Raw genomic sequence first — 8,585 nt, 5'->3', positions numbered from 1 at the left:
ATATTGAATGCAGCTGCTTTAATGAAGAATTGATTCTACCGATTTTAATGACTTTTTGTTGATGTTTTGAAATGCATACCTACTTGTATTTTACTTATTTATTTTTTCTGATATTTTTTTCAATAAATGCTTAAAGTGAACTTCAAAACATTATTTCGGGTAATATTTATTGGAAATAAAGATTGTTTTGATCAGTTTAATGAGAATTGGAAAAAGTTCCAGTAATGTGAATCCCCATAAAATTCGAAACCGCCTTGTTTTAATTAGTTCACATTATCAAGGTACTACTGTATTATTATACTATTCAAATGTTCGAAACCTATAAATACAAATACAAACCGATGCTCCTGAGAGAGCAAATACCTAACTATGAAATTTACGTATAGTTATACAATTTTACAGTGATACAATTTTGATTTGGTTTCAATCAGGAGAGTACTCTTAAATTATCTTATCTATGCCATTGTCTTTAAAAGGTTTTTATTTTTATTTATTTATTTATTTATTTATTTATATATGGAATTTTACACATTAAGATACAAAAATCTTATAAACTAGTGCAAAGTTATATTTAGAAAACAATTTTCAATCATGATAACAACTCATAGAGGCTTAAATAATTCAAAATTAGAGTAAAATATATATATATGTACATTGGTACCAGTTAACAAAATAATTTTATTTAATTTATTAAATAATATGCCTTTAGTTCCTTTTGAAATCTCCAATGTTCCTAAAATGTCGTGGTAGAGAGTTCCAAAGCCGAACGGCGTAAACGAAGAACTGACGTTCAGACGTCAAACATGAAAAACGCGGCTGAAGGATCTGCGCTGTTCTAGTGGAAGCACAGAAAGTTATTTTGTTGAACAGATTCGGAGGTTGATGATTTTGTACAATGTTATATAGCATAGTTAATGATCTAAATTGCAAAAGCTTATCGAAGGTGAGCGTTGAAATTTTGTTGGAGAAATTAGATACTCTATCAAATCGCCGGAGTCCAAAAACGTATCTTATTGCATTATTGTACGCAACATTTAGTTTTCTTTTGCATATTGCATCGCATTTGCCGTATACCTCACATCCATATGTAAGAATAGGAATTATTAGTGATTTGACCAACACAATTCTGGTTTTTATTGGAGTAAAATACTGTGACGCCCATAAGGAACGTAGTACACCATATACTTTCCCTACTGCTACACTGATGTGGTTACTCCAAGTTAGTGTTTTGTTGAAAGTCATACCTAAGTTCTTCGCTGTGGAAACATATTCGATGGGTTCATTGTTAAGGATGATCGTAGGAAAATAAGATGTTGAGGTACTTTTCTTAGAGATGACAATACACTTAGATTTAGCTGAATTAATTGAGAGGAGATTTTTCTTTGCCCAATTAGCTATGTTTTCCAGATCAGCATAAATGCGACTTACACAATCTTCAATAAGACCGAGACGGCAGCTAATTTGAAGTTGAGCATCATCGGCATAGAGTTGAATATTAGAGTTACTAATGACGGATGGGAGTTCATTGATGTACAAGGAAAAAAGCAAGGGCCCCAAAATAGAGCCTTGAGGTACTCCTGTAGGCACGGCTATAAAATTGGACAGTAGGTTGTTTGCATAAACTTGTTCCCGACCGGAAAGATAGGAACTAAGTAGCTTTGTGGCAGTGGCAGAATAAAAAAAAAGAAAACAGTCTAACATTGTGAAAGAATGGAAAAGGTAAAAGGCTGATTTTTGGTATACATTCTGTGAAAAGTACTGTAAAACTGTATGTTTTACAGAAAAAAAAACTGTAGCTGAGCTAATATTACATAAAGTTGTCCTTTAAAGTTTTCTTGTATCACTCGTTGATAAGAAAATTAAAAAAACATATATTTTCAAACTTTGATAAGAATCTCAAACGTATGCAATTTTTTTCAAATTATACAGGGTGTCCAAAAAGTCATGATCGAAATATGCTGAAAGGCCATCTTTTTTTTTAGTACATCACCCTGAAAAAAAAGATTCTTGGAGGTCTGGTTGCTGAGTTATTTGCATCCAAATATTTTATTTTCTTTGTTTTGGTGGCAGATAACTTGGAATCACATACTCCAACCAAGTTTTGTTTTCCAGTAAACGGGAGGAATTTATTTTTAAAAAATACAAATTTATTTTTTTAAGACTTTCAAGAAATGTTGAAAGGGTACCCCATGCCGAAAAAAAAGCATTTGGAAAAATTTCCTCCATACCCATCCAGTGAAGCATCAAAAGAACGGTCTCTTTAAGCTCTATTCATAACTGAAGTTCTGGAGGTGCGCAAATAGAGTGTCTGAAGTTAGACCCTCTTTTTTCGAAATTTTTATAATTGAAAGTTGTTCCAGGTTGTTCCCGATATGTTCCAGAATTTTCCAAAACAAAACTGGTTTTGAAAATAGAATTTTCAAATGTTTTTCCAGATTTTAAAAAATGTTCCAAACAATGTTCCAAATTTTTGGGTATAGTGTTTGATTGAAACTTTTAAATAACTTGAACTAAAAATAAAAATATAATATAAAATTCTAGATTTTGAAAAAGGTATAATTCATAACTGCAAGTGTTGCCGTTGTTTTTAAATATTATATTTTTTATTATTTTAAGCCGTTTCGATTCATTTCATATGAAAAGGGCTGTAATTGGTTATATCTTGACTTAAACGGAATTATGTTTTCAGCGTTTTACGGAGAGTCATTAACCGAGCCAGCTAAAATGGGGTCATTTTTAACCGACTAACATAGGGGTATTTGACCCAAAAGGGTGATCAAATTATTTGTTGGTATTATTAAATGAAAAAGGTTCTTTAAAAGTGTAATTAATAAATACAAAAATTACTTACCTACCATATTTTACAATTTATATAAACCAATAAGATATTTCAATATAAAAACGTTACGCATACGCCACAGTGACCCGCAGGTAGGACGCAAACAAAATAGTTAAAATAAATTAATAGTTGACTAAACAATTACACCAGTTCACCTTTGTTGACCATTCAATAAATGTCAAAATTTAACTTATGGGTAGCTAAGATTTCGGAGCCATTAGCAATGACAAGCGAAATTGGGTAACGTATTTTTTACCAACTAACCCATACAGAAAACAAATAATAAAACAAAATGGCGGAAGTTGGCGGGGTTTTTTTATTTTCCTACCTGATAGGAAAAAATGCTACGAAAATTATGTAGTACTAAGTTTTAAGGTATAGTAGCCTATATCACTTTTTTGTTAATTTTATCTTTTTCAGCTTGCGTAAAAAAACACTTTGAACTCTGAGTTTCATTAAAAATGGTGAAAAATTCGATTTAGACGGAAATTTGACCTGGATGAAGTTTGACTTAGAGGGAATCGACTGTATTTGAAAAAAAATATTTATTTGTCAAAAGAGCTTTTCTTCGAAAATGACAGGAACTATGTGATCGCAGAGCAATATTAGGGAACCCGGCCGAACAGCTTAGATTTTGATGATTTCTTTTTTCAAACGTCGGTAATTAAAAATACTTTAAAGTCTATAGATTAAAAATTGCCGGTGTTGCCGTTTTAATTTTTTAAATTTAATTGAAGATTTTTGTGAACAAAAAATTTTTTTTCAAAAATTTTGCTTAAATTTCATAAATTAATTGATGCCAAAAGATTGTTTAGGAAATTTAAGAAAAACAAATATATGGGAGTGAGGGACAATCTTCCATCGTTTAAGCGATAGATGCAATTTTTCTTATTAATTGACTTCAAACACAAAACAAAATATTTGAACACAACGGCAACACCTACAATATTAAAACATACATTTTTAAAAGCTAGAAGCTTATTCATATATGTAAATGTTAATGAAAAAAATTAAAAAGTATTTCATTTTCGAAGAACTTTTTTTAATAGAAGTTTTGAAAAAAATTTAACTTATTTTTTTTTTAAAGTTCAACATTTAAATATAAAGTTATTTTTTCATCATTCAATAGCCCTTATTGTTGAAAGTCAAATAGCAAAAGTTGAAAGTTCTTATTTGCCAAAATCTTTGAGAAAATCAATTATTGCAATGCAAAAATTCTGTTTTTATCAAAAAAATCCAATGAAATTGAAGTAATTTTTATACTTTTTTCAAAACTGTTATACATATTACCTTTTCCTCTTCAGAATTCAACTGATAATATTTATGACCAAAATTTTTTTTAAAATAAATTCATATTTTACTTCGAAAAAGTTTGAAAAAAAGCCTTTAAAATTTTTTAATACTGTAACGATAAATTACTGAACTACACAGAGAAAAAATAAGGCAGGGATGACTATGCTTCTGGTATATTTAACTTTATTTCTGGTATATTCAACTTTATTCTGATTAAATATACTAGAAGTAAAGTTATCCCTGGCGTTATGTTTTCTCCGTGTACTTTTAAGATAAAAGTCTGAACACACTACCTACTACTGCAAAGGTAGAAATGTGAACGGACCTTTAGTAATTAAGAAAAATATCTCACTGAACACATCTAAAAATATCCCACTGAACACATCTAAAAATATCTCACTAGACTGGAAGTATGAAGTGCCCTTCCTGGAAAGGAAGTTTCGAGAGACAGGGACGAGAGCCTTCGAGGACGTTCTCGAGTCTCGAGATTCCGGTATAAAAGGCAGCGTAGACACCGACCGGACACAGTTTAATCTTGAAAGTGAAAGAGTACAGTACCTACAAAGTGAAATAAAGTGTTGCGAATTGTTAGTAGTAAATAAAGTGATTTAAAAGTGTGTTTGTTTGAGCGAATAATAAAAGTAAATTGAGTTGAAATAAAGTGTGTTCTTATTTGAACGGAAATATAAGTGGAAATTAAAAATGATCTCATTATTCGTCTACAGGATTATTTAACCCAGAAAAACGAAGATTTGGATACATTTCAATTCGAGGTTGAAATGATAGAAGAACGAGTAAGTACTAGTTCCGATATGTCATCCATGATGGCTGTTCTCCTTGCAAAATTTGAAGAACAGAAAGAACAAATTGAGACACAACGCAAGGAACAGAGAGAACAATTAGAAAAACAACAGAGTAGTGTTCTCGAAAAAACTGAGACACAACGCAAAGAACAGAGAGAACAAATGGAACAACAACGCACAGAGCAAAAGAACCTTCTAGATGAACAGAAAAACCTCATCGAAGGTAAGCTTGATGCTATCGAGAACAAGTTCATTGCTCTTGATGCTTCCATCAAAGGTGTTGAAAAACAATCTCAAGAAAAGTTCGAGAAAGTTGAAGAAAAACTCGAAAAAGTAGAAATAAAATTCGATGACAAATTGAAAGGAATGGAAAATTAAGGTGCGAGAAAGTTCTGGTGAGTATTTAAAGAAGAAGGAAATGCATCCACCAACCTTTGATGGACAAAGTTCTTGGTCGATCTACAAGAAACAGTTTGAGGCAGCTGCCACAACAAATGGCTGGGATGACGAAGACAAATCTATAGCGCTGACTCTTGCTCTTAGAGGTCCTGCTGCTGAGTTGTTACAAACGTTACCACCAGAAAAGAATGGTAACTGTAACGCTCTTGTCCAGGTCATTGAAAAACGCTTTGGAGATGGCCATATGCAGGAAGTCTTCCGCGTCCAACTCAATACAAGAGTCCAGAAAAGAGGAGAAACTCTGCAACAACTCCAAGCAGATATTGAAAGGTTAGCTCATCTGGCATATCCGACAGCAGGAGACGACATTATCTATCAGTTTGCGACAGAAGCCTTTGTACGTGCTGTATCTGATATAAATCTTCAGCGAGCAATTCGAACAGCTGGAAAACGTTCCCTTCCTGAAGCATTAGCGTTTGCACTGACTATGGAAGCAGCAGAACAGGCTTCTCAAGGCGTTCATCGGGTAAGAGAAGTTGCAGTGGAGGAATGCTCTTGTCAAAAACTCGCGTTCCAAAGAAACCAGCGAGACGGAGCTGCTCGATGCTGGAACTGTAACAAGACTGGACATCTCCAGCGGCAGTGCAGATTGCCACCAAGACGAACTGCTTGCGAACACTGTGGAAACAGGAATATTGCCCAACAACAGGTAAGCGATACAACTAACACTCATGCTCATCTTGATTCCCATTCGGGAAAACGAGTAAGAACCAACTTCGAGGGGCAGAAGCTGGTTTCTGGTATCAATGGCTCCAGAACCACAATTCAAGTCTCACAGACTAAACGAGACAACAAAAGTCTGACAGTGGAAGCGACCATAAACAACAAACAACACGTGGCTACAATTGACACCGGTGCCACCGCCTCTATTGTACGAAGAGACTTGGTGAAGATGATATGGCTACATAACACCAACAGCTACCGTCTGAAGACCGCCACAGGAGAAGCAGCAAGAGTGTACGGAGATGTTCGTCTTACGATCCGTATAGCTGAACTAGAGTTTTCACATGTGTTTTTGGTGGCAGATATATGTGACGAGTGCATCATTGGAATCGACTTCATGAAGGAGCATGGAATCATTTTGGATATCGGTAATCAAGTCCTGAAATACAGAAATGTAGAGATTCCAATGGTCTATGGCAACGAAAACTCGACAACAATTAGAACTGTCATCAAAGAAGACATGTGCCTTCCTCCTTCTTCAGAAGTTTTTGTGTGGACCAAGTTAAAGGGGAACTTTGGAAGCCATCGATACCTCATGGTTGAACCAGAAGTTGAGCAAAGTTCCGAAAACATCATCATCGGGAAGACTCTTGTGGCACCAAAGAACAACATGGTACCTGTACGGATACTTAACATCAAACCGTACCCAATCAAGCTTAAGAAAGGAGAAGTTGTTGGGCAATGTGAATCTGTGGCCGCAATAACTAAGATCAACGAGGTGGATACACAGATGACTATGAACTCGGAGAAACTAAAGAAACAAATTCTCAAATCAGACAACTTGAGTCAACATCAGCTTAATGTTGCGGGAAGTCTTCTTCACGAATATGCTGATATTTTCTCTTCACCCAGCGGGCAATACGGCCGGACACAACTGGTGCAGCATCGAATCGATACAGGAGATGCTAGGCCGATTCGTCAACCAGCAAGACGTCTCCCGTTGGCCAAACAAGGTGAAGTTGAAGAAATGATAACAACAATGAAGAAAGACGGGCTAATCGAAAATTCCAAAAGCCCTTTGGCATCACCGGTAGTTCTCGTCAAAAAGAAGGATGGAAGCACTCGATTTTGTGTCGACTACCGCAGGCTGAATGATGTGACGAAGAAATACAGCTACCCACTGCCAAGAATCAGCGATACTCTATATGCAATGGAAGGAGCACAATGGTTTTCGACTTTGGATTTGAAGAGTGGCTACTGGCAGGTAGAAATCCATCCAGAAGATCGGGAGAAGACGGCTTTCTCCACAGGAAATGGTCTGTGGCAGTTTAATGTCATGCCGTTTGGGCTATGCAATGCCCCAGCTATACTTTTGAGCGCTTAATGGAGTGCGTTTTAAATGGATTAACCTGGAAATCTTGCCTAGTCTATTTGGATGATGTCATCGTTTACGGGAAAACATTTGATGACCATTGTGAAAACCTAAAGGCTGTATTCCAAAGGCTACGAGAAGCACATCTTAAGTTGAATCCAAAGAAATGTGCACTTTTCAAGACCGAGGTTAAATATTTGGGGCATATCATCTCATCCCAAGGAGTGAAGACTGATCCTGAAAAGGTTGACACTGTGAAGAACTGGCCAACCCCTCAGGACAAGCATCAACTTCGGAGTTTCCTCGGTCTGGCAACGTACTATCGACGATTTGTGAAGGATTTTGCGAGAATCGCCAAAAGCTTGCACCAACTTACGGAGAAGGGTAAACCCTTTAAATGGTCAGGTGAGTGTGAGAAAAGCTTTCAGGAACTGAAGCTGCGGTTATGTGAAGCTCCTGTGCTGGCCTATCCGACTCCAGGCAAACAATTCATCATTGACGCAGATGCAAGTAATGTTGGAGTTGGTGCTGTTTTATGGCAAGTTCATGACGGAGAAGAATAGGTCTATGCCTATTTCAGCAAGGTACTCTCGAAACAAGAAAGAAACTATTGCGTGACCAGAAGGGAACTTCTAGCTCTAGTATTGGCAACAAAGCACTTCCATAAGTACATCTATGGACAGAAGTTCCTTCTTCGCACAGATCATGGTGCACTAAATTGGCTTTTGAACTTCAAAAATCCAGAGGGTCAAGTAGCAAGATGGATCGAGATACTTCAGACGTATCAATGTCAGATTCAACATCGAAGAGGAAAACTGCATTCAAATGCAGACGCATTATCTCGACGCCCGTGCAAGCAAGACTGCAAACATTGCACACGACTAGAAGAAAAGGAAGTTGTCGCTGTTAGAAGAACGAGAGCTGATCCCATTTGCGGCTGGAGTAATGAAGAACTCAGAATGGCCCAACAGGAAGATTCGGACATCGAACCCATCCTTGCATGGAAGGAACATCAAGAGAAACCAGAATGGGCCGACATCTCCGACCGAAGCCCCACTCTAAAAGCATATTGGGCACAATGGGACTCACTTCATGTGCAAGAAGGGCTACTCAGGCGTAAGTGGGAATCCGCAGATGGTAAATCCTATGTAATGCA

Source organism: Episyrphus balteatus, chromosome 2, assembly GCF_945859705.1.
Source record: "Episyrphus balteatus chromosome 2, idEpiBalt1.1, whole genome shotgun sequence".
In the NCBI taxonomy this organism is placed as follows: Eukaryota; Metazoa; Arthropoda; class Insecta; order Diptera; family Syrphidae; genus Episyrphus; species Episyrphus balteatus.
This window is presented reverse-complemented; position numbering follows the sequence as displayed.